The 21,635-nt window shown below is 49.9% G+C and overlaps 29 non-coding genes and 3 pseudogenes across 29 annotated transcripts; 4 read left to right on the top strand and 28 right to left on the bottom strand.

Moving 5' to 3' along the window:
• Positions 1 to 80: 80 nt before the first annotated feature.
• On the top strand, positions 81 to 243 carry LOC135033114 (U1 spliceosomal RNA). The gene has a single exon (XR_010228538.1). It is a non-coding gene; the product is annotated as a U1 spliceosomal RNA (small nuclear RNA).
• A 674-nt stretch (positions 244 to 917) lies between these two features.
• LOC135033177 (U1 spliceosomal RNA) lies at positions 918 to 1,081 on the top strand. The gene has a single exon (XR_010228587.1). It is a non-coding gene; the product is annotated as a U1 spliceosomal RNA (small nuclear RNA).
• Positions 1,082 to 1,233: 152 nt separating this feature from the next.
• On the top strand, positions 1,234 to 1,369 carry LOC135033109 (U1 spliceosomal RNA; annotated as a pseudogene).
• Positions 1,370 to 2,224: 855 nt separating this feature from the next.
• On the bottom strand, positions 2,225 to 2,387 carry LOC135033028 (U1 spliceosomal RNA). The gene has a single exon (XR_010228472.1). It is a non-coding gene; the product is annotated as a U1 spliceosomal RNA (small nuclear RNA).
• Positions 2,388 to 2,855: 468 nt separating this feature from the next.
• On the top strand, positions 2,856 to 3,018 carry LOC135033069 (U1 spliceosomal RNA). The gene has a single exon (XR_010228509.1). It is a non-coding gene; the product is annotated as a U1 spliceosomal RNA (small nuclear RNA).
• An 828-nt stretch (positions 3,019 to 3,846) lies between these two features.
• On the bottom strand, positions 3,847 to 4,009 carry LOC135033057 (U1 spliceosomal RNA). Its single transcript, XR_010228500.1, has one exon. It is a non-coding gene; the product is annotated as a U1 spliceosomal RNA (small nuclear RNA).
• Positions 4,010 to 4,161: 152 nt separating this feature from the next.
• On the bottom strand, positions 4,162 to 4,325 carry LOC135033187 (U1 spliceosomal RNA). Its single transcript, XR_010228597.1, has one exon. It is a non-coding gene; the product is annotated as a U1 spliceosomal RNA (small nuclear RNA).
• Positions 4,326 to 4,999: 674 nt separating this feature from the next.
• LOC135033040 (U1 spliceosomal RNA) lies at positions 5,000 to 5,162 on the bottom strand. Its single transcript, XR_010228484.1, has one exon. It is a non-coding gene; the product is annotated as a U1 spliceosomal RNA (small nuclear RNA).
• Positions 5,163 to 5,304: 142 nt separating this feature from the next.
• LOC135033008 (U1 spliceosomal RNA) lies at positions 5,305 to 5,468 on the bottom strand. The gene has a single exon (XR_010228453.1). It is a non-coding gene; the product is annotated as a U1 spliceosomal RNA (small nuclear RNA).
• A 674-nt stretch (positions 5,469 to 6,142) lies between these two features.
• LOC135033072 (U1 spliceosomal RNA) lies at positions 6,143 to 6,305 on the bottom strand. The gene has a single exon (XR_010228511.1). It is a non-coding gene; the product is annotated as a U1 spliceosomal RNA (small nuclear RNA).
• A 152-nt stretch (positions 6,306 to 6,457) lies between these two features.
• LOC135033016 (U1 spliceosomal RNA) lies at positions 6,458 to 6,621 on the bottom strand. Its single transcript, XR_010228460.1, has one exon. It is a non-coding gene; the product is annotated as a U1 spliceosomal RNA (small nuclear RNA).
• Positions 6,622 to 7,295: 674 nt separating this feature from the next.
• LOC135033039 (U1 spliceosomal RNA) lies at positions 7,296 to 7,458 on the bottom strand. The gene has a single exon (XR_010228483.1). It is a non-coding gene; the product is annotated as a U1 spliceosomal RNA (small nuclear RNA).
• A 152-nt stretch (positions 7,459 to 7,610) lies between these two features.
• Positions 7,611 to 7,774, bottom strand: LOC135033005 (U1 spliceosomal RNA). Its single transcript, XR_010228450.1, has one exon. It is a non-coding gene; the product is annotated as a U1 spliceosomal RNA (small nuclear RNA).
• A 674-nt stretch (positions 7,775 to 8,448) lies between these two features.
• On the bottom strand, positions 8,449 to 8,611 carry LOC135033084 (U1 spliceosomal RNA). The gene has a single exon (XR_010228520.1). It is a non-coding gene; the product is annotated as a U1 spliceosomal RNA (small nuclear RNA).
• A 152-nt stretch (positions 8,612 to 8,763) lies between these two features.
• On the bottom strand, positions 8,764 to 8,927 carry LOC135033175 (U1 spliceosomal RNA). Its single transcript, XR_010228585.1, has one exon. It is a non-coding gene; the product is annotated as a U1 spliceosomal RNA (small nuclear RNA).
• A 674-nt stretch (positions 8,928 to 9,601) lies between these two features.
• LOC135033062 (U1 spliceosomal RNA) lies at positions 9,602 to 9,764 on the bottom strand. Its single transcript, XR_010228505.1, has one exon. It is a non-coding gene; the product is annotated as a U1 spliceosomal RNA (small nuclear RNA).
• A 152-nt stretch (positions 9,765 to 9,916) lies between these two features.
• On the bottom strand, positions 9,917 to 10,080 carry LOC135032986 (U1 spliceosomal RNA). Its single transcript, XR_010228432.1, has one exon. It is a non-coding gene; the product is annotated as a U1 spliceosomal RNA (small nuclear RNA).
• A 698-nt stretch (positions 10,081 to 10,778) lies between these two features.
• On the bottom strand, positions 10,779 to 10,914 carry LOC135033102 (U1 spliceosomal RNA; annotated as a pseudogene).
• Positions 10,915 to 11,066: 152 nt separating this feature from the next.
• On the bottom strand, positions 11,067 to 11,230 carry LOC135032981 (U1 spliceosomal RNA). Its single transcript, XR_010228427.1, has one exon. It is a non-coding gene; the product is annotated as a U1 spliceosomal RNA (small nuclear RNA).
• Positions 11,231 to 14,470: 3,240 nt separating this feature from the next.
• Positions 14,471 to 14,634, bottom strand: LOC135033095 (U1 spliceosomal RNA). Its single transcript, XR_010228530.1, has one exon. It is a non-coding gene; the product is annotated as a U1 spliceosomal RNA (small nuclear RNA).
• Positions 14,635 to 15,304: 670 nt separating this feature from the next.
• LOC135033038 (U1 spliceosomal RNA) lies at positions 15,305 to 15,467 on the bottom strand. The gene has a single exon (XR_010228482.1). It is a non-coding gene; the product is annotated as a U1 spliceosomal RNA (small nuclear RNA).
• A 142-nt stretch (positions 15,468 to 15,609) lies between these two features.
• On the bottom strand, positions 15,610 to 15,773 carry LOC135032999 (U1 spliceosomal RNA). The gene has a single exon (XR_010228444.1). It is a non-coding gene; the product is annotated as a U1 spliceosomal RNA (small nuclear RNA).
• A 674-nt stretch (positions 15,774 to 16,447) lies between these two features.
• LOC135033076 (U1 spliceosomal RNA) lies at positions 16,448 to 16,610 on the bottom strand. Its single transcript, XR_010228515.1, has one exon. It is a non-coding gene; the product is annotated as a U1 spliceosomal RNA (small nuclear RNA).
• A 152-nt stretch (positions 16,611 to 16,762) lies between these two features.
• LOC135033015 (U1 spliceosomal RNA) lies at positions 16,763 to 16,926 on the bottom strand. Its single transcript, XR_010228459.1, has one exon. It is a non-coding gene; the product is annotated as a U1 spliceosomal RNA (small nuclear RNA).
• Positions 16,927 to 17,600: 674 nt separating this feature from the next.
• Positions 17,601 to 17,763, bottom strand: LOC135033075 (U1 spliceosomal RNA). The gene has a single exon (XR_010228514.1). It is a non-coding gene; the product is annotated as a U1 spliceosomal RNA (small nuclear RNA).
• A 152-nt stretch (positions 17,764 to 17,915) lies between these two features.
• Positions 17,916 to 18,079, bottom strand: LOC135033018 (U1 spliceosomal RNA). The gene has a single exon (XR_010228462.1). It is a non-coding gene; the product is annotated as a U1 spliceosomal RNA (small nuclear RNA).
• A 698-nt stretch (positions 18,080 to 18,777) lies between these two features.
• LOC135033115 (U1 spliceosomal RNA) lies at positions 18,778 to 18,914 on the bottom strand (annotated as a pseudogene).
• Positions 18,915 to 19,066: 152 nt separating this feature from the next.
• On the bottom strand, positions 19,067 to 19,230 carry LOC135033014 (U1 spliceosomal RNA). The gene has a single exon (XR_010228458.1). It is a non-coding gene; the product is annotated as a U1 spliceosomal RNA (small nuclear RNA).
• A 674-nt stretch (positions 19,231 to 19,904) lies between these two features.
• On the bottom strand, positions 19,905 to 20,067 carry LOC135033083 (U1 spliceosomal RNA). The gene has a single exon (XR_010228519.1). It is a non-coding gene; the product is annotated as a U1 spliceosomal RNA (small nuclear RNA).
• A 152-nt stretch (positions 20,068 to 20,219) lies between these two features.
• Positions 20,220 to 20,383, bottom strand: LOC135033180 (U1 spliceosomal RNA). The gene has a single exon (XR_010228590.1). It is a non-coding gene; the product is annotated as a U1 spliceosomal RNA (small nuclear RNA).
• A 674-nt stretch (positions 20,384 to 21,057) lies between these two features.
• On the bottom strand, positions 21,058 to 21,220 carry LOC135033061 (U1 spliceosomal RNA). Its single transcript, XR_010228504.1, has one exon. It is a non-coding gene; the product is annotated as a U1 spliceosomal RNA (small nuclear RNA).
• Positions 21,221 to 21,372: 152 nt separating this feature from the next.
• LOC135033006 (U1 spliceosomal RNA) lies at positions 21,373 to 21,536 on the bottom strand. The gene has a single exon (XR_010228451.1). It is a non-coding gene; the product is annotated as a U1 spliceosomal RNA (small nuclear RNA).
• Positions 21,537 to 21,635: the final 99 nt, after the last annotated feature.

Below are 21,635 nucleotides of genomic sequence, written 5' to 3'. Positions count from 1 at the left end.
CTTGTGCTGCCTCAGTTGGATCTCCTTCAGTTTACAGGGGGGTACCCGAGCAGCGATCCTCCCCAGCTCTAGCCCAACTCCTACTTACCTGCCAGGTGAGATACTATGATCATGAAGGTGCTTCTCCCAGGGCAAGGCTCACCCATTGCACTCTAGGTGTGCTGCTCCTGCGATTTCCCCAAATGTGGGAAACTTGACTGCATAATTTGTGTTTCCCCTGGTCGGCTCTCGTATAATTCAGATCTCTTTGTCTCAGGTCTCTCTCCAGCCTAGTTTGCTGTCTGTTTCCACTTCTCTTTTCTTGAGCCGCTCCCTTCTATGCCCTTGCGCACTATCCTGACTTCTCCTCCTGTCTGCTTACTTTGTGCCTTCCAACGCACAATGCGAACTACAGGTAGTGCTGCAGGGCCCACACCCTTTTACTTGCCTTACAGAGCAGCTCTGGAGCTGTTACAGTGCCCAGCTGCTGCAAGAAATCAGCTTGAATGCTTCAGGGGCTGGGGCATAGCCAACATGAGCCCCACACCAAAGGAGGGTGGAGGTGTTTAATGCAAACTAGGGGTCAGCCAAGTGCCGCAAAAGGCCACCATGCCCTGCACGCCCCTTTTCTCTTTTCATATGCAGACGAGGGTTGAAGCCAACTTTGACCCACTGCTTGGATGACATCACCATATGCAAATCCATCTGCGGCAGGCCTTCCCCCAGGAATGCTTGCACTAGTTGTTGCATTTGGTTTGTTGTTTGGGGGTGCTTCAGTATTAGGCAGCTTTCTGCCCTCCCATGTTCATCTGAAAATATATGTTCTCCCTGCAGTTGTTGTCCCCAGATGAGAGTTCCCTTGTGCTGCCTCAGTTGAATCTCCTTTACTTGACAGAGATGTGCATGAGCAGCGGCCCTCCCCAGCCCTATTCCAAATCATACTTATTTTGCATAGGAGATACCATGGTCATGAAGATTTTTCTCCCAGGGTGAGGTTCATTCATTGCATTTTGGGTATGCTGACCCCTGTGATTTCCCCAAATGTGGGAAACTCAACTGCATTATTTGTGGTAGTGGGGGACTGTGTTTGTGCTTTCCTCTGGTCAGCTCTAGTAAAAGTCAGATTTCTTTGTCTCACATTTTCCTCTAGCCTTGTTCTTCTTTCGAGAGTTCCCTTGTGCTGCCTTTGTTGGATCTCCTTCACTTTACAGGGGGGTACCCGAGCAGCGACCCTCCCCAGCTCTAGCCCAACTCCTACTTACCTGCCAGGTGAGATACTATGATCATTAAGGTGCTTCTCCCAGGGCAAGGCTCACCCATTGTACTCTGGGTGTGCTGCTCCTGCGATTTCCCCAAATGTGGGAAACTTGACTGCATAATTTGTGTTTCCCCTCGTCGGCTCTCGTATAATTCAGATCTCTTTGTCTCAGGTCTCTCTCCAGCCTAGTTTGCTGTCTGTTTCCACTTCTCTTTTCTTCAGCCGCTCCCTTCTATACCCTTGTGCACTATCCTGACTTCTCCTCCCGTCTGCTTACTTTGTGCCTTCCAATGCACAATGCAAACTACAGGTAGTGCTGCAGGGCCCACACCCTTTTACTTGCCTTACAGAGCAGCTCTGGAGCTGTTACAGTGCCCAGCTGCTGCAAGAAATCAGCTTGAATGCTTCAGGGGCTGGGGCATAGCCAACATCAGCCCCACACCGAAGGAGGGTGGAGGTGTTTAATGCAAACTAGGGGTCAGTCAAGCGCCGCAAAAGGCCACCATGCCCTGCACGCCCCTTTTCTGTTTTCATATGCAGATGAGGGTTGAAGCCAACTTTGACCCACTGCTTGGATGACATCACCATATGCAAATCCATCTGCGGCAGGCCTTCCCCCAGGAATGCTTGCACTAGTTGTTGCATTTGGTTTGTTGTTTGGGGGTGCTTCAGTATTAGGCAGCCTTCTGCTGCACCCTGCTTTGGTGTGGGGCTCATGTTGGCCATGCCCCATCCCCTGAAGCTTTCAAGCAGATTTCTTGCAGCAGCTGGGCACTGTAACAGCTCAAGAGCTGCTCTGTAAGGCAAGTAAAAGGGTGTGGGCCCTGCAGCACTACCTGTAGTTTGCATTGTGCATTGGAAGGCACAAAGTAAGCAGACGGGAGGAGAAGTCAGGATAGTGCACAAGGGTATAGAAGGGAGCGGCTGAAGAAAAGAGAAGTGGAAACAGACAGCAAACTAGGCTGGAGAGAGATCTGAGACAAAGAGATCTGAATTATACGATAGCCGACCAGGGGAAACACAAATTATGCAGTCAAGTTTCCCACATTTGGGGAAATCGCAGGGGCAGCACACCCAGAGTGCAATGGGTGAGCCTTGCCCTGGGAGAAGCACCTTCATGATCATAGTATCTCACCTGGCAGGTAAGTATGAGTTGGGCTAGAGCTGGGGAGGGTCGCTGCTCGGGCACCCCCCTGTTAAGTGAAGGAGATCCAACTGAGGCAGCACAAGGGAACTCTCAAAAGAAGAACAAGGCTAGAGGAAGATCTGAAACAAAGAAATCTGACTTTTACCAGAGCTGACCAGAAGAAAACACAAACACAGTCCCCCACTACCACAAATAAAGCAGTCGAGGTGAGGTTCATTCATTGCATTTTGGGTATGCTGACCCCTGTGATTTCCCCAAATGTGGGAAACTCGACTGCTTTATTTGTGGTAGTGGGGGACTGTGTTTGTGTTTTCTTCTGGTCAGCTCTGGTAAAAGTCAGATTTCTTTGTTTCAGATCTTCCTCTAGCCTTGTTCTTCTTTTGAGAGTTCCCTTGTGCTGCCTCAGTTGGATCTCCTTCACTTAACAGGGGGGTGCCCGAGCAGCGACCCTCCCCAGCTCTAGCCCAACTCCTACTTACCTGCCAGGTGAGATACTATGATCATGAAGGTGCTTCTCCCAGGGCAAGGCTCACCCATTGCACTCTGGGTGTGCAGCCCCTGCGATTTCCCCAAATGTGGGAAACTTGACTGCATAATTTGTGTTTCCCCTGGTCGGCTCTCGTATAATTCAGATCTCTTTGTCTCAGATCTCTCTCCAGCCTAGTTTGCTGTCTGTTTCCACTTCTCTTTTCTTCAGCCGCTCCCTTCTATACCCTTGTGCACTATCCTGACTTCTCCTCCCGTCTGCTTACTTTGTGCCTTCCAATGCACAATGCAAACTACAGGTAGTGCTGCAGGGCCCACACCCTTTTACTTGCCTTACAGAGCAGCTCTGGAGCTGTTACAGTGCCCAGCTGCTGCAAGAAATCTGCTTGAATGCTTCAGGGGATGGGACATGGCCAACATGAGCCCCACACCAAAGGAGGGTGGAGCAGAAGGCTGACTAATACTGAAGCACCCCCAAACAACAATCCAAATGCAACAACTAGTGCAAGCATTCCTGGGGGAAGGCCTGCCGCAGATGGATTTGCATATGGTGATGTCATCCAAGCAGTGGGTCAAAGTTGGCTTCAACCCTCGTCTGCATATGAAAACAGAAAAGGGGCGTGCAGGGCATGGTGGCCTTTTGCGGCGCTTGACCGACCCCTAGTTTGCATTAAACACCTCCACCCTCCTTCGGTGTGGGGCTCATGTTGGCTATGCCCCAGCCCCTGAAGCATTCAAGCTGATTTCTTGCAGCAGCTGGGCACTTTAACAGCTCCAGAGCTGCTCTGTAAGGCAAGTAAAAGGGTGTGGGCCCTGCAGCACTACCTGTAGTTTGCATTGTGCATTGGAAGGCACAAAGTAAGCAGACGGGAGGAGAAGTCAGGATAGTGCACAAGGGTATAGAAGGGAGCGGCTGAAGAAAAGAGAAGTGGAAACAGACAGCAAACTAGGCTGGAGAGAGACCTGAGACAAAGAGATCTGAATTATACGAGAGCCGACCAGGGGAAACACAAATTATGCAGTCAAGTTTCCCACATTTGGGGAAATCGCAGGAGCAGCACACCCAGAGTGCAATGGGTGAGCCTTGCCCTGGGAGAAGCACCTTCATGATCATAGTATCTCACCTGGCAGGTAAGTAGGAGTTGGGCTAGAGCTGGGGAGGGTCGCTGCTCGGGTACCCCCCTGTCAAGTGAAGGAGATCCAACTGAGGCAGCACAAGGGAACTCTCGAAAGAAGAACAAGGCAAGAGGAAAATCTGAGACAAAGAAATCTGACTTTTACCAGAGCTGACCAGAGGAAAGCACAAACACAGTCCCCCACTACCACAAATAATGCAGTTGAGTTTCCCACATTTGGGGAAATCACAGGGGTCAGCATACCCAAAATGCAATGAATGAACCTCACCCTGGGAGAACAATCTTCATGACCATGGTATCTCCTATGCAAAATAAGTATGATTTGGAATAGGGCTGGGGAGGGCCGCTGCTCATGCACATCTCTGTCAAGTAAAACAGATTCAACTGAGGCAGCACAAGGGAACTCTCATCTGGGGACAACAACTGCAGGGAGAACACATATTTTCAGATGAACATGGGAGGGCAGAAGGCTGCCTAATACTGAAGCACCCCCAAACAACAAACCAAATGCAACAACTAGTGCAAGCATTCCTGGGGGAAGTTCTGCAGAAGACGTATTTGCATACGGTGATGTCATACAAGCAGTGGGTCAAAGTTGGCTTCAACCCTCATCTGCATATGAAAAGAGAAAAGGGGCGTGCAGGGCATGGCGGCCTTTTGCGGTGCTTGGATGACCCCTAGTTCGCATTAAACACCTCCACCCTCCTTTGGTGTGGGGCTCATGTTGGCCATGCCCCATCCCCTGAAGCATTCAAGCAGATTTCTTGCAGCAGCTGGGCACTGTAACAGCTCCAGAGCTGCTCTGTAAGGCAAGTAAAAGGGTGTGGGCCCTGCAGCACTACCTGTAGTTTGCATTGTGCATTGGAAGGCACAAAGTAAGCAGACGGGAGGAGAAGTCAGGATAGTGCACAAGGGTATAGAAGGGAGCGGCTGAAGAAAAGAGAAGTGGAAACAGACAGCAAACTAGGCTGGAGAGAGAAATGAGACAAAGAGATCTGAATTATACGAGAGCCGACCAGGGGAAACACAAATTATGCAGTCAAGTTTCCCACATTTGGGGAAATCGCAGGGGCAGCACACCCAGAGTGCAATGGGTGAGCCTTGCCCTGGGAGAAGCACCTTCATGATCATAGTATCTCACCTGGCAGGTAAGTAGGAGTTGGGCTAGAGCTGGGGAGGGTCTCTGCTCGGGCACCCCCCTGTCAAGTGAAGGAGATCCAACTGAGGCAGCACAAGGGAACTCTCAAAAGAAGAACAAGGCTCTGAAACAAAGAAATCTGACTTTTACCAGAGCTGACCAGAGGAAAACACAAACACAGTCCCCCACTACCACAAATAAAGCAGTCGAGTTTCCCACATTTGGGGAAATCACAGGGGTCAGCATACCCAGAATGCAATGAATGAACCTCACCCTGGGAGAATAATCTTCATGACCATGGTATCTCCTATGCAAATTAAGTATGATTTGGGATAGAGCTGGGGAGGGCCGCTGCTCAGGCACATCTCTGTCAAGTTAAGGAGATTCAACTGAGGCAGCACAAGGGAACTCTCATCTAGGGACAACAACTGCAGGGAGAACACATATTTTCAGATGAACATGGGAGGGCAGACGGCTGCCTAATACTGAAGCACCCCCAAACAACAAACCAAATGCAACAACTAGTGCAAGCATTCCTGGGGGAAGGCCTGCCGCAGATGGATTTGCATATGGTGATGTCATCCAAGCAGTGGGTCAAAGTTGGCTTCAACCCTCGTCTGCATATGAAAACAGAAAAGGGGCGTGCAGGGCATGGTGGCCTTTTGCTGCGCTTGTCTGACCCCTAGTTTGCATTAAACACCTCCACCCTTCTTCGGTGTGGGGCTCATGTTGGCTATGCCCCAGCCCCTGAAGCATTCAAGCTGATTTCTTGCAGCAGCTTGGCACTGCAACAGCTCCAGAGCTGCTCTGTAAGGCAAGTAAAAGGGTGTGGGCCCTGCAGCACTACCTGTAGTTTGCATTGTGCATTGGAAGGCACAAAGTAAGCAGACGGGAGGAGAAGTCAGGATAGTGCACAAGGGTATAGAAGGGAGCGGCTGAAGAAAAGAGAAGTGGAAACAGACAGCAAACTAGGCTGGAGAGAGACCTGAGACAAAGAGATCTGAATTATACGAGAGCCGACCAGGGGAAACACAAATTATGCAGTCAAGTTTCCCACATTTGGGGAAATCGCAGGAGCAGCACACCCAGAGTACAATGGGTGAGCCTTGCCCTGGGAGAAGCACCTTCATGATCATAGTATCTCACCTGGCAGGTAAGTAGGAGTTGGGCTAGAGCTGGGGAGGGTCGCTGCTCGGGTACCCCCCTGTAAAGTGAAGGAGATCCAACTGAGGCAGCACAAGGGAACTCTCGAAAGAAGAACAAGGCTAAAGGAAAATCTGAGACAAAGAAATCTGACTTTTACCAGAGCTGACCAGAGGAAAGCACAAACACAGTCTCCCACTACCACAAATAATGCAGTCAAGTTTCCCACATTTGGGGAAATCACAGGGGTCAGCATACCCAAAATGCAATGAATGAACCTCACCCTGGGAGAAAAATCTTCATGACCATGGTATCTCCTATGCAAAATAAGTATGATTTGGAATAGGGCTGGGGAGGGCCGCTGCTCATGCACATCTCTGTCAAGTAAAGGAGATTCAACTGAGGCAGCACAAGGGAACTCTCATCTTGGGACAACAACTGCAGGGAGAACATATATTTTCAGATGAACATGGGAGGGCAGAAGGCTGCCTAATACTGAAGCACCCCCAAACAACAAACCAAATGCAACAACTAGTGCAAGCATTCCTGGGGGAAGGCCTGCCGCAGATGGATTTGCATATGGTGATGTCATCCAAGCAGTGGGTCAAAGTTGGCTTCAACCCTCGTCTGCATATGAAAAGAGAAAAGGGGCGTGCAGGGCATGGTGGCCTTTTGCGGCGCTTGGCTGACCCCTAGTTTGCATTAAACACCTCCACCCTCCTTTGGTGTGGGGCTCATGTTGGCTATGCCCCAGCCCCTGAAGCATTCAAGCTGATTTCTTGCAGCAGCTGGGCACTGTAACAGCTCCAGAGCTGCTCTGTAAGGCAAGTAAAAGGGTCTGGGCCCTGCAGCACTACCTGTAGATCGCATTGTGCGTTGGAAGGCACAAAGTAAGCAGACAGGAGGAGAAGTCAGGATAGTGCGCAAGGGCATAGAAGGGAGCGGCTCAAGAAAAGAGAAGTGGAAACAGACAGCAAACTAGGCTGGAGAGAGACCTGAGACAAAGAGATCTGAATTATACGAGAGCCGACCAGGGGAAACACAAATTATGCAGTCAAGTTTCCCACATTTGGGGAAATCGCAGGGGCAGCACACCCAGAGTGCAATGGGTGAGCCTTGCCCTGGGAGAAGCACCTTCATGATCATAGTATCTCACCTGGCAGGTAAGTAGGAGTTGGGCTAGAGCTGGGGAGGGTCGCTGTTCGGGCACCCCCCTGTCAAGTGAAAGAGATCCAACTGAGGCAGCACAAGGGAACTCTCGAAAGAAGAACAAGGCTAGAGGAAGATCTGAGACAAAGAAATCTGACTTTTTCCAGAGCTGACCAGAGGAAAGCACAAACACAGTCCCCCACTACCACAAATAATGCAGTCGAGTTTCCCACATTTGGGGAAATCACAGGGGTCAGCATACCCAGAATGCAATGAATGAACCTCACCTTGGGAGAACAATCTTCATGACCATGGTATCGCCTATGCAAAATAAGTATGATTTGGGATAGGGCTGGGGAGGGCCGCTGCTCAGGCACATCTCTGTCAAGTAAAGGAGATTCAACTGAGGCAGCACAAGGGAACTCTCATCTGGGGACAACAACTGCAGGGAGAACACATATTTTCAGATGAACATGTGAGGGCAGAAGGCTGCCTAATACTGAAGCACCCCCAAACAACAAACCAAATGCAACAACTAGTGCAAGCATTCCTGGGGGAAGGCCTGCAGCAGATGGATTTGCATATGGTGATGTCATCCAAGCAGTGGGTCAAAGTTGGCTTCAACCCTCGTCTGCATATGAAAAGAGAAAAGGGGCGTGCAGGGCATGGTGGCCTTTTGCGGCGCTTGGCTGACCCCTAGTTTGCATTAAACACCTCCACCCTCCTTTGGTGTGGGGCTCATGTTGGCTATGCCCCAGCCCCTGAAGCATTCAAGCTGATTTCTTGCAGCAGCTGGGCACTGTAACAGCTCCAGAGCTGCTCTGTAAGGCAAGTAAAAGGGTGTGGGCCCTGCAGCACTACCTGTAGTTCGCATTGTGCGTTGGAAGGCACAAAGTAAGCAGACAGGAGGAGAAGTCAGGATAGTGCGCAAGGGCATAGAAGTAAGCGGCTCAAGAAAAGAGAAGTGGAAACAGACAGCAAACTAGGCTGGAGAGAGACCTGAGACAAAGAGATCTGAATTATACGAGAGCCGACCAGGGGAAACACAAATTATACAGTCAAGTTTCCCACATTTGGGGAAATCGCAGGAGCAGCACACCCAGAGTGCAATGGGTTAGCCTTGCCCTGGGAGAAGCACCTTCATGATCATAGTATCTCACCTGGCAGGTAAGTAGGAGTTGGGCTAGAGCTGGGGAGGGTCGCTGCTAGGGTACCCCCCTGTAAAGTGAAGGAGATCCAATTAAGGCAGCACAAGGGAACTCTCGAAAGAAGAACAAGGCTAGAGGAAAATCTGAGACAAAGAAATCTGACTTTTACCAGAGCTGACCAGAGGAAAGCACAAACACAGTCCCCCACTACCACAAATAATGCAGTTGAGTTTCCCACATTTGGGGAAATCACAGGGGTCAGCATACCCAAAATGCAATGAATGAACCTCACCCTGGGAGAAAAATCTTCATGACCATGGTATCTCCTATGCAAAATAAGTATGATTTGGAATAGGGCTGGGGAGGGCCGCTGCTCATGCACATCTCTGTCAAGTAAAGGAGATTTAACTGAGGCAGCACAAGGGAACTCTCATCTGGGGACAACAACTGCAGGGAGAACACATATTTTCAGATGAACATGGGAGGGCAGAAGGCTGCCTAATACTGAAGCACCCCCAAACAACAAACCAAATGCAACAACTAGTGCAAGCATTCCTGGGGGAAGTTCTGCAGAAGACGGATTTGCATACGGTGATGTCATCCAAGCAGTGGGTCAAAGTTGGCTTCAACCCTCATCTGCATATGAAAAGAGAAAAGGGGCGTGCAGGGCATGGCGGCCTTTTGCGGTGCTTGGATGACCCCTAGTTCGCATTAAACACCTCCACCCTCCTTTGGTGTGGGGCTCATGTTGGCCATGCCCCATCCCCTGGAGCATTCAAGCTGATTTCTTGCAGCAGCTGGGCACTGTAACAGCTCCAGAGCTGCTCTGTAAGGCAAGTAAAAGGGTGTGGGCCCTGCAGCACTACCTGTAGTTTGCATTGTGCATTGGAAGGCACAAAGTAAGCAGACGGGAGGAGAAGTCAGGATAGTGCACAAGGGTATAGAAGGGAGCGGCTGAAGAAAAGAGAAGTGGAAACAGACAGCAAACTAGGCTGGAGAGAGACCTGAGACAAAGAGATCTGAATTATACGAGAGCCGACCAAGGGAAACACAAATTATGCAGTCAAGTTTCCCACATTTGGGGAAATCGCAGGGGCAGCACACCCAGAGTGCAATGGGTGAGCCTTGCCCTGGGAGAAGCACCTTCATGATCATAGTATCTCACCTGGCAGGTAAGTAGGAGTTGGGCTAGAGCTGGGGAGGGTCGCTGTTCGGGCACCCCCCTGTCAAGTGAAAGAGATCCAACTGAGGCAGCACAAGGGAACTCTCGAAAGAAGAACAAGGCTAGAGGAAGATCTGAGACAAAGAAATCTGACTTTTTCCAGAGCTGGCCAGAGGAAAGCACAAACACAGTCCCCCACTACCACAAATAATGCAGTCGAGTTTCCCACATTTGGGGAAATCACAGGGGTCAGCATACCCAGAATGCAATGAATGAACCTCACCCTGGGAGAACAATCTTCATGACCATGGTATCGCCTATGCAAAATAAGTATGATTTGGGATAGGGCTGGGGAGGGCCGCTGCTCAGGCACATCTCTGTCAAGTAAAGGAGTTTCAACTGAGGCAGCACAAGGGAACTCTCATCTGGGGACAACAACTGCAGGGAGAACACATATTTTCAGATGAACATGTGAGGGCAGAAGGCTGCCTAATACTGAAGCACCCCCAAACAACAAACCAAATGCAACAACTAGTGCAAGCATTCCTGGGGGAAGGCCTGCAGCAGATGGATTTGCATATGGTGATGTCATCCAAGCAGTGGGTCAAAGTTGGCTTCAACCCTCGTCTGCATATGAAAAGAGAAAAGGGGCGTGCAGGGCATGGCGGCCTTTTGCAGCGCTTGGATGACCCCTAGTTTGCATTACACACCTCCTCCCTCCTTCGGTGTGGGGCTCATGTTGGCTATGCCCCAGCCCCTGAAGCATTAAAGCTGATTTCTTGCAGCAGCTGGGCACTGTAACTGCTCCAGAGCTACTCTGTAAGGCAAGTAAAAGGGTGTGGGCCCTGCAGCACTACCTGTAGTTCGCATTGTGCGTTGGAAGGCACGAAGTAAGCAGACGGGAGAAGTCAGGATAGTGCGCAAGGGCATAGAAGGGAGCGGCTCAAGAAAAGAGAAGTGGAAACAGACAGCAAACTAGGCTGGAGAGAGACCTGAGACAAAGAGATCTGAATTATACGAGAGCCGACGAGGGGAAACACAAATTATGCAGTCAAGTTTCCCACATTTGGGGAAATCGCAGGAGCAGCACACCCAGAGTGCAATGGTTGAGCCTTGCCCTGGGAGAAGCACCTTCATGATCATAGTATCTCACCTGGCAGGTAAGTAGGAGTTGGGCTAGAGCTGGGGAGGGTCGCTGCTCGGGTTCCCCCCTGTGAAGTGAAGGAGATCCAACTGAAGCAGCACCAGGGAACTCTCGAAAGAAGAACAAGGCTAGAGGAAGATCTGAGACAAAGAAATCTGACTTTTACCAGAGCTGACCAGAGGAAAGCACAAACACAGTCCCCCACTACCACAAATAATGCAGTCGAGTTTCCCACATTTGGGAAAATCACAGGGGTCAGCATACCCAGAATGCAATGAATGAACCTAACCCTGGGAGAACAATCTTCATGACCATGGTATCTCCTATGCAAAATAAGTATGATTTGGGATAGGGCTGGTGAGGGCCGCTGCTCAGGCACATCTCTGTCAAGTAAAGGAGATTCAACTGAGGCAGCACAAGGGAACTCTCATCTGGGGACAACAACTGCAGGGAGACCACATCTTTTCAGATGAACATGGGAGGGCGGAAGGCTGCCTAATACTGAAGCACCATCAAATATCAAACCATGGCCCTCATTCCGAGTTGATAACTCGCAAGGCGATTTTAGCAGAGTTACACACGCTAAGCCGCCGCCTACTGGGAGTGAATCTTAGCTTCTTAAAATTGCGACCGATGTATTCGCAATATTGCGATTACAAACTACTTAGCAGTTTCAGAGTAGCTTCAGACTTACTCTGCATCTGCGATCAGTTCAGTGCTTGTCGTTCCTGGTTTGACGTCACAAACACTCCCAGAGTTCGCCCAGACACTCCCCCGTTTCTCCGGCCACTCCTGCGTTTTTTCCGGAAACTGTAGCGTTTTTTCCCACACGCCCATAAAACGGCCTGTTTCCGCCCAGTAACACCCATTTCCTGTCAATCACATTACGATCGCCGGAGCGAAGAAAAATCCGTGAGTAAAAATACTTTCTTCATTGTAAAATTACTTGGCGCAGTCGCAGTGCGAATATTGCGCATGCGTACTAAGCAGAATTTCACTGCGATGCGATGAAATTTACAGAGCGAACGACTCGGAATGAGGGCCCATATGCAACAACTAGTACAAGCACTCCTGGGGGAAGGTCTTCAGCAGACGGATTTGCATACGGTGATGTAAATCCAAGCAGTGGGCCAAAGTTGACTGGAACCCTCATCTGCATATGAAAAGAGAAAAGGGGCATGCAGGGCATGGCGGCCTTTTGCAGTGCTTGGATGACCCCTAGTTCGCATTAAACACCCCCACCCTCCTTTGGTGTGGGGCTCATGTTGGCCATGCCCCATCCCCTGATGCATTCAAGCTGATTTCTTGCAGCAGCTGGGCACTGTAACAGCTCCAGAGCTGTTCTGTAAGGCAAGTAAAAGTGTGTGGGCCCTGCAGCACCACCTGTTGTTCGCATTGTGCGTTGGAAGGCACAAATTAAGCAGACGGGAGGAGAAGTCAGGATAGTGCGCAAGGGCATTCTTTTCTCTTAGTCCGGGGGCAAGGCTTCAAAATGGGGTCTGCAACGGAGGAGACACAGGGGGCGTGGTCACAGCAGCTTTTCTCTACAGTCTGCACCAGCAGGAGCCTACACCATTTTTTATGATCACGCTGAACTGCAGTGCGACTGCAATTACAGCATGGTCAAGAAGGGAGGCGTCATGCTGGGTGGCCATGCCCTGTCACTGTGCAGGAGCCAGCACCGCTCACACACTAGTCCCCGGGTGCAGCCCCCAACCCCCGGGACACCCGGAGCAACAAAATGTAGATTCAGTCCACCAGGCCACGCCCCTACCTATGAAACCATGCCTCCTTTTTACCATTGCGCTGTTTATCTGCGCGCACTGCATTACAATCTCCCTCGCCACCTCTCTGGGTGTCACCAGTGATAGTGACACCTCTGCCATGCTTGTAGCAGCTGGTCCTAAGATCTACGCCTCAAGCCCTGAGTGTTTGCCCTTGTGACTTGTTGATCATCATAGCGAAGCAGATGCTTACAGAAAACTGCAGGGGCTTAGATTGAAAATAAAAACAATTGATGGGTATAAGGTAGAGAGGAGCGGGTTCGGTTCTCCGAGAACCGAATTCCCCACGAACTCCACGTGGTTTACATTGGTCCGAGGCAGGCTCGGTTGTTCCTGCCTGACTCGGAAAACCTGAACAAGGGAAAATGTCATCATCCCGCTGTCAGATTCTCGTGAGATTCGGATTCCATATAAAGAGCTGCGCGTTGCTGCCATTTTTACTCGTGCATTGAAGAGAGAGCGGAGAGGACGTGGCTATGTTCTCTCAGTGGAAATCTCAATATCAGTGCTCAGTATCAGTGGTTACTTATTGCTGCTCAGTAATACTAGTAGTGTGTCTCTCCTGCTCAGTGTCAGTTCTCAGTAGTATCCTCATCAGTGCTCAGTATCACTGCTCATTGTCTTGTGCTGCATTGTGGTGCTCAGCATACTACAGTACATTACTAATAGTCCAGTGCTGCATCTTGCTGCTCAGTGTCAGTTCTAGTATCCTCATCAGTGCTCACTATCACTGCTCATTGCATTGTGGTGTTCTGTATACTACAGTAACATAGTAATATAGTATATATAGAGGAGCGGGTTCGGTTCTCCGAGAACCGAATTCCCGACGAACTCCACGTGGTTTACACTGGTCCGAGGCAGGCTCGGTTGTTCCTGCCTGACTCGGAAAACCTGAACAAGGGAAAATGTCATCATCCCGCTGTCGGATTCTCGCGAGATTCGGATTCCATATAAAGAGCTGCGCGTTGCCGCCATTTTTACTCGTGCATTGAAGAGAGAGCGGAGAGGACGTGGCTATGTTCTCTCAGTGGAAATCTCAATATCAGTGCTCAGTATCAGTGGTTACTTATTGCTGCTCAGTAATACTAGTAGTGTGTCTCTCCTGCTCAGTGTCAGTTCTCAGTAGTATCCTCATCAGTGCTCAGTATCACTGCTCATTGTCTTGTGCTGCATTGTGGTGCTCAGCATACTACAGTACATTACTAATAGTCCAGTGCTGCATCTTGCTGCTCAGTGTCAGTTCTAGTATCCTCATCAGTGCTCACTATCACTGCTCATTACATTGTGGTGTTCTGTATACTACAGTAACATAGTAATATAGTAACATATGGTAACATAGTTTTTGAGGTTGAATAGAGGCAAATTGCCCATCGTGTTCAACCTGTTTTAAGTTGTGATGATTCTACATACTTGCTGAATAATGTTTTATGACTAGTTAGCTACTATAACTCATGTTACCCCCGGATTAACCATGTTGATATTTTAAGTATTATAACCTTGGATAGCTTTTTCATTCAGAAATGTATCCATTCCTTTTTTAAATCCAATTACAGAGTCCGCCATTACCACCTTCCCTGGCAGGGAATTCCACATCCTGATTGCCCTAACAGTGAAGATCATAGTATCTCACCTGGCAGGTAAGTAGGAGTTGGGCTAGAGCTGTGGAGGATTGCTGCTCGGGCACCCCCTGTCAAGTGAAGGAGATCCAACTGAGGCAGCACAAGGGAACTCTCGAAAGAAGAACAAGGCTAGAGGAAGATCTGAGACAAAGAAATCTGACTTTTACCAGAGCTGACCAGAGGAAAGCACAAACACAGTCCCCCACTACCACAAATAATGCAGTCGAGTTTCCCACATTTGGGGAAATCACAGGGGTCAGCATACCCAGAGTGCAATGAATGAACCTCACCCTGGGAGAACAATCTTCATGACCATGGTATCTCCTATGCAAAATAAGTATGATTTGGGATAGGGCTGGGGAGGGCCGCTGCTCAGGCACATCTCTGTCAAGTAAAGGAGATTCAACTGAGGCAGCACAAGGGAACTCTCATCTGGGGACAACAACTGCAGGGAGAACACATATTTTCAGATGAACATGGGAGGGCAGAAGGCTGCCTAATACTGAAGCACCCCCAAACAACAAACCAAATGCAACTACTAGTGCAAGCATTCCTGGGGGAAGGCCTGCAGCAGACGGATTTGCATATGGTGATGTCATCCAAGCAGTGGGTCAAAGTTGGCTTCAACCCTCGTCTGCATATGAAAATAAAAAAGGGGTGTGCAGGGCATGGCTGCCTTTTGCGGCGCTTGGATGACCCCTAGTTCGCATTAAACACCTCCACCCTCCTTCGGTGTGGGGCTCATGTTGGCTATGCCCCAGCCCCTGAAGCATTCAAGCTGATTTCTTGCAGCAGCTGGGCACTGTAACAGCTCCAGAGCTGCTCTGTAAAGCAAGTAAAAGGGTGTGGGCCCTGCAGCACTACCTGTAGTTTGCATTGTGCGTTGGAAGGCACAAAGTAAGCAGACGGGGAAGTCAGGATAGTGCACAAGGGCATAGAAGGGAGCGGCTGAAGAAAAGAGAAGTGGAAACAGACAGCAAACTAGGCTGGAGAGAGACCTGAGACAAAGAGATCTGAATTATACGAGAGCCGACCAGGGGAAACACAAATTATGCAGTCAAGTTTCCCACATTTGGGGAAATCGCAGGGGCAGCACACCCAGAGTGCAATGGGTGAGCCTTGCCCTGGGAGAAGCACCTTCATGATCATAGTATCTCACCTGGCAGGTAAGTAGGAGTTGGGCTAGAGCTGGGGAGGGTCTCTGCTCGGGCACCCCCCTGTCAAGTGAAGGAGATCCAACTGAGGCAGCACAAGGGAACTCTCAAAAGAAGAACAAGGCTCTGAAACAAAGAAATCTGACTTTTACCAGAGCTGACCAGAGGAAAACACAAACACAGTCCCCCACTACCACAAATAAAGCAGTCGAGTTTCCCACATTTGGGGAAATCACAGGGGTCAGCATACCCAGAATGCAATGAATGAACCTCACCCTGGGAGAATAATCTTCATGACCATGGTATCTCCTATGCAAAATAAGTATGATTTGGGATAGAGCTGGGGAGGGCCGCTGCTCAGGCACATCTCTGTCAAGTTAAGGAGATTCAACTGAGGCAGCACAAGGGAACTCTCATCTAGGGACAACAACTGCAGGGAGAACACATATTTTCAGATGAACATGGGAGGGCAGAAGGCTGCCTAATACTGAAGCACCCCCAAACAACAAACCAAATGCAACAACTAGTGCAAGCATTCCTGGGGGAAGGCCTGCCGCAGATGGATTTGCATATGGTGATGTCATCCAAGCAGTGGGTCAAAGTTGGCTTCAACCCTCGTCTGCATATGAAAACAGAAAAGGGGCGTGCAGGGCATGGTGGCCTTTTGCTGCGCTTGTCTGACCCCTAGTTTGCATTAAACACCTCCACCCTCCTTCGGTGTGGGGCTCATGTTGGCTATGCCCCAGCCCCTGAAGCATTCAAGCTGATTTCTTGCAGCAGCTTGGCACTGCAACAGCTCCAGAGCTGCTCTGTAAGGCAAGTAAAAGGGTGTGGGCCCTGCAGCACTACCTGTAGTTTGCATTGTGCATTGGAAGGCACAAAGTAAGCAGACGGGAGGAGAAGTCAGGATAGTGCACAAGGGTATAGAAGGGAGCGGCTGAAGAAAAGAGAAGTGGAAACAGACAGCAAACTAGGCTGGAGAGAGACCTGAGACAAAGAGATCTGAATTATACGAGAGCCGACCAGGGGAAACACAAATTATGCAGTCAAGTTTCCCACATTTGGGGAAATCGCAGGGGCAGCACACCCAGAGTGCAATGGGTGAGCCTTGCCCTGGGAGAAGCACCTTCATAATCATAGTATCTCACCTGGCAGGTAAGTAGGAGTTGGGCTAGAGCTGGGGAGGGTCGCTGCTCGGGCACCCCCCTGTAAAGTGAAGGAGATCCAACTGAGGCAGCACAAGGGAACTCTCGAAAGAAGAACAAGGCTAAAGGAAAATCTGAGACAAAGAAATCTGACTTTTACCAGAGCTGACCAGAGGAAAGCACAAACACAGTCTCCCACTACCACAAATAATGCAGTCAAGTTTCCCACATTTGGGGAAATCACAGGGGTCAGCATACCCAAAATGCAATGAATGAACCTCACCCTGGGAGAAAAATCTTCATGACCATGGTATCTCCTATGCAAAATAAGTATGATTTGGAATAGGGCTGGGGAGGGCCGCTGCTCATGCACATCTCTGTCAAGTAAAGGAGATTCAACTGAGGCAGCACAAGGGAACTCTCATCTTGGGACAACAACTGCAGGGAGAACATATATTTTCAGATGAACATGGGATGGCAGAAGGCTGCCTAATACTGAAGCACCCCCAAACAACAAACCAAATGCAACAACTAGTGCAAGCATTCCTGGGGGAAGGCCTGCCGCAGAGGGATTTGCATATGGTGATGTCATCCAAGCAGTGGGTCAAAGTTGGCTTCAACCCTCGTCTGCATATGAAAAGAGAAAAGGGGCGTGCAGGGCATGGTGGCCTTTTGCGGCGCTTGGCTGACCCCTAGTTTGCATTAAACACCTCCACCCTCCTTTGGTGTGGGGCTCATGTTGGCTATGCCCCAGCCCCTGAAGCATTCAAGCTGATTTCTTGCAGCAGCTGGGCACTGTAACAGCTCCAGAGCTGCTCTGTAAGGCAAGTAAAAGGGTCTGGGCCCTGCAGCACTACCTGTAGATCGCATTGTGCGTTGGAAGGCACAAAGTAAGCAGACAGGAGGAGAAGTCAGGATAGTGCGCAAGGGCATAGAAGGGAGCGGCTCAAGAAAAGAGAAGTGGAAACAGACAGCAAACTAGGCTGGAGAGAGACCTGAGACAAAGAGATCTGAATTATACGAGAGCCGACCAGGGGAAACACAAATTATGCAGTCAAGTTTCCCACATTTGGGGAAATCGCAGGGGCAGCACACCCAGAGTGCAATGGGTGAGCCTTGCCCTGGGAGAAGCACCTTCATAATCATAGTATCTCACCTGGCAGGTAAGTAGGAGTTGGGCTAGAGCTGGGGAGGGTCGCTGTTCGGGCACCCCCCTGTCAAGTGAAAGAGATCCAACTGAGGTAGCACAAGGGAACTCTCGAAAGAAGAACAAGGCTAGAGGAAGATCTGAGACAAAGAAATCTGACTTTTTCCAGAGCTGACCAGAGGAAAGCACAAACACAGTCCCCCACTACCACAAATAATGCTGTCGAGTTTCCCACATTTGGGGAAATCACAGGGGTCAGCATACCCAGAATGCAATGAATGAACCTCACCTTGGGAGAACAATCTTCATGACCATGGTATCGCCTATGCAAAATAAGTATGATTTGGGATAGGGCTGGGGAGGGCCGCTGCTCAGGCACATCTCTGTCAAGTAAAGGAGATTCAACTGAGGCAGCACAAGGGAACTCTCATCTGGGGACAACAACTGCAGGGAGAACACATATTTTCTGATGAACATGTGAGGGCAGAAGGCTGCCTAATACTGAAGCACCCCCAAACAACAAACCAAATGCAACAACTAGTGCAAGCATTCCTGGGGGAAGGCCTGCAGCAGATGGATTTGCATATGGTGATGTCATCCAAGCAGTGGGTCAAAGTTGGCTTCAACCCTCGTCTGCATATGAAAAGAGAAAAGGGGCGTGCAGGGCATGGCGGCCTTTTGCAGCCCTTGGATGACCCCTAGTTCGCATTACACACCTCCACCCTCCTTCGGTGTGGGGCTCATGTTGGCTATGCCCCAGCCCCTGAAGCATTCAAGCTGATTTCTTGCAGCAGCTGGGCACTGTAACTGCTCCAGAGCTACTCTGTAAGGCAAGTAAAAGGGTGTGGACCCTGCAGCACTACCTGTAGTTCGCATTGTGCGTTGGAAGGCACGAAGTAAGCAGACGGGAGAAGTCAGGATAGTGCGCAAGGGCATAGAAGGGAGCGGCTCAAGAAAAGAGAAGTGGAAACAGACAGCAAACTAGGCTGGAGAGAGACCTGAGACAAAGAGATCTGAATTATACGAGAGCCGACGAGGGGAAACACAAATTATGCAGTCAAGTTTCCCACATTTTGGGGAAATCGCAGGAGCAGCACACCCAGAGTGCAATGGTTGAGCCTTGCCCTGGGAGAAGCACCTTCATGATCATAGTATCTCACCTGGCAGGTAAGTAGGAGTTGGGCTAGAGCTGGGGAGGGTCGCTGCTCGGGTTCCCCCCTGTGAAGTGAAGGAGATCCAACTGAGGCAGCACCAGGGAACTCTTGAAAGAAGAACAAGGCTAGAGGAAGATCTGAGACAAAGAAATCTGACTTTTACCAGAGCTGACCAGAGGAAAGCACAAACACAGTCTCCCACTACCACAAATAATGCAGTCAAGTTTCCCACATTTGGGGAAATCACAGGGGTCAGCATACCCAAAATGCAATGAATGAACCTCACCCTGGGAGAAAAATCTTCATGACCATGGTATCTCCTATGCAAAATAAGTATGATTTGGAATAGGGCTGGGGAGGGCCGCTGCTCATGCACATCTCTGTCAAGTAAAGGAGATTCAACTGAGGCAGCACAAGGGAACTCTCATCTTGGGACAACAACTGCAGGGAGAACATATATTTTCAGATGAACATGGGAGGGCAGAAGACTGCCTAATACTGAAGCACCCCCAAACAACAAACCAAATGCAACAACTAGTGCAAGCATTCCTGGGGGAAGGCCTGCCGCAGATGGATTTGCATATGGTGATGTCATCCAAGCAGTGGGTCAAAGTTGGCTTCAACCCTCGTCTGCATATGAAAAGAGAAAAGGGGCGTGCAGGGCATGGTGGCCTTTTGCGGCGCTTGGCTGACCCCTAGTTTGCATTAAACACCTCCACCCTCCTTTGGTGTGGGGCTCATGTTGGCTATGCCCCAGCCCCTGAAGCATTCAAGCTGATTTCTTGCAGCAGCTGGGCACTGTAACAGCTCCAGAGCTGCTCTGTAAGGCAAGTAAAAGGGTGTGGGCCCTGCAGCACTACCTGTAGTTCGCATTGTGCGTTGGAAGGCACAAAGTAAGCAGACAGGAGGAGAAGTCAGGATAGTGCGCAAGGGCATAGAAGGGAGCGGCTCAAGAAAAGAGAAGTGGAAACAGACAGCAAACTAGGCTGGAGAGAGACCTGAGACAAAGAGATCTGAATTATACGAGAGCCGACCAGGGGAAACACAAATTATACAGTCAAGTTTCCCACATTTGGGGAAATCGCAGGAGCAGCACACCCAGAGTGCAATGGGTTAGCCTTGCCCTGGGAGAAGCACCTTCATGATCATAGTATCTCACCTGGCAGGTAAGTAGGAGTTGGGCTAGAGCTGGGGAGGGTCGCTGCTCGGGTACCCCCCTGTAAAGTGAAGGAGATCCAACTAAGGCAGCACAAGGGAACTCTCGAAAGAAGAACAAGGCTAGAGGAAAATCTGAGACAAAGAAATCTGACTTTTACCAGAGCTGACCAGAGGAAAGCACAAACACAGTCCCCCACTACCACAAATAATGCAGCTGAGTTTCCCACATTTGGGGAAATCACAGGGGTCAGCATACCCAAAATGCAATGAATGAACCTCACCCTGGGAGAAAAATCTTCATGACCATGGTATCTCCTATGCAAAATAAGTATGATTTGGAATAGGGCTGGGGAGGGCCGCTGCTCATGCACATCTCTGTCAAGTAAAGGAGATTTAACTGAGGCAGCACAAGGGAACTCTCATCTGGGGACAACAACTGCAGGGAGAACACATATTTTCAGATGAACATGGGAGGGCAGAAGGCTGCCTAATACTGAAGCACCCCCAAACAACAAATCAAATGCAACAACTAGTGCAAGCATTCCTGGGGGAAGTTCTGCAGAAGACGGATTTGCATACGGTGATGTCATCCAAGCAGTGGGTCAAAGTTGGCTTCAACCCTCATCTGCATATGAAAAGAGAAAAGGGGCGTGCAGGGCATGGCGGCCTTTTGCGGTGCTTGGATGACCCCTAGTTCGCATTAAACACCTCCACCCTCCTTTGGTGTGGGGCTCATGTTGGCCATGCCCCATCCCCTGAAGCATTCAAGCTGATTTCTTGCAGCAGCTGGGCACTGTAACAGCTCCAGAGCTGCTCTGTAAGGCAAGTAAAAGGGTGTGGGCCCTGCAGCACTACCTGTAGTTTGCATTGTGCATTGGAAGGCACAAAGTAAGCAGACGGGAGGAGAAGTCAGGATAGTGCACAAGGGTATAGAAGGGAGCGGCTGAAGAAAAGAGAAGTGGAAACAGACAGCAAACTAGGCTGGAGAGAGACCTGAGACAAAGAGATCTGAATTATACGAGAGCCGACCAAGGGAAACACAAATTATGCAGTCAAGTTTCCCACATTTGGGGAAATCGCAGGGGCAGCACACCCAGAGTGCAATGGGTGAGCCTTGCCCTGGGAGAAGCACCTTCATGATCATAGTATCTCACCTGGCAGGTAAGTAGGAGTTGGGCTAGAGCTGGGGAGGGTCGCTGTTCGGGCACCCCCCTGTCAAGTGAAAGAGATCCAACTGAGGCAGCACAAGGGAACTCTCGAAAGAAGAACAAGGCTAGAGGAAGATCTGAGACAAAGAAATCTGACTTTTTCCAGAGCTGGCCAGAGGAAAGCACAAACACAGTCCCCCACTACCACAAATAATGCAGTCGAGTTTCCCACATTTGGGGAAATTACAGGGGTCAGCATACCCAGAATGCAATGAATGAACCTCACCCTGGGAGAACAATCTTCATGACCATGGTATCGCCTATGCAAAATAAGTATGATTTGGGATAGGGCTGGGGAGGGCCGCTTCTCAGGCACATCTCTGTCAAGTAAAGGAGATTCAACTGAGGCAGCACAAGGGAACTCTCATCTGGGGAC

Source organism: Pseudophryne corroboree, unplaced genomic scaffold (assembly GCF_028390025.1).
Source record: "Pseudophryne corroboree isolate aPseCor3 unplaced genomic scaffold, aPseCor3.hap2 scaffold_567, whole genome shotgun sequence".
NCBI lineage: Eukaryota > Metazoa > Chordata > Amphibia > Anura > Myobatrachidae > Pseudophryne > Pseudophryne corroboree.
Note: the sequence above shows the minus strand (reverse complement) of the source record. Positions and strands in the feature narration are given on the sequence as shown.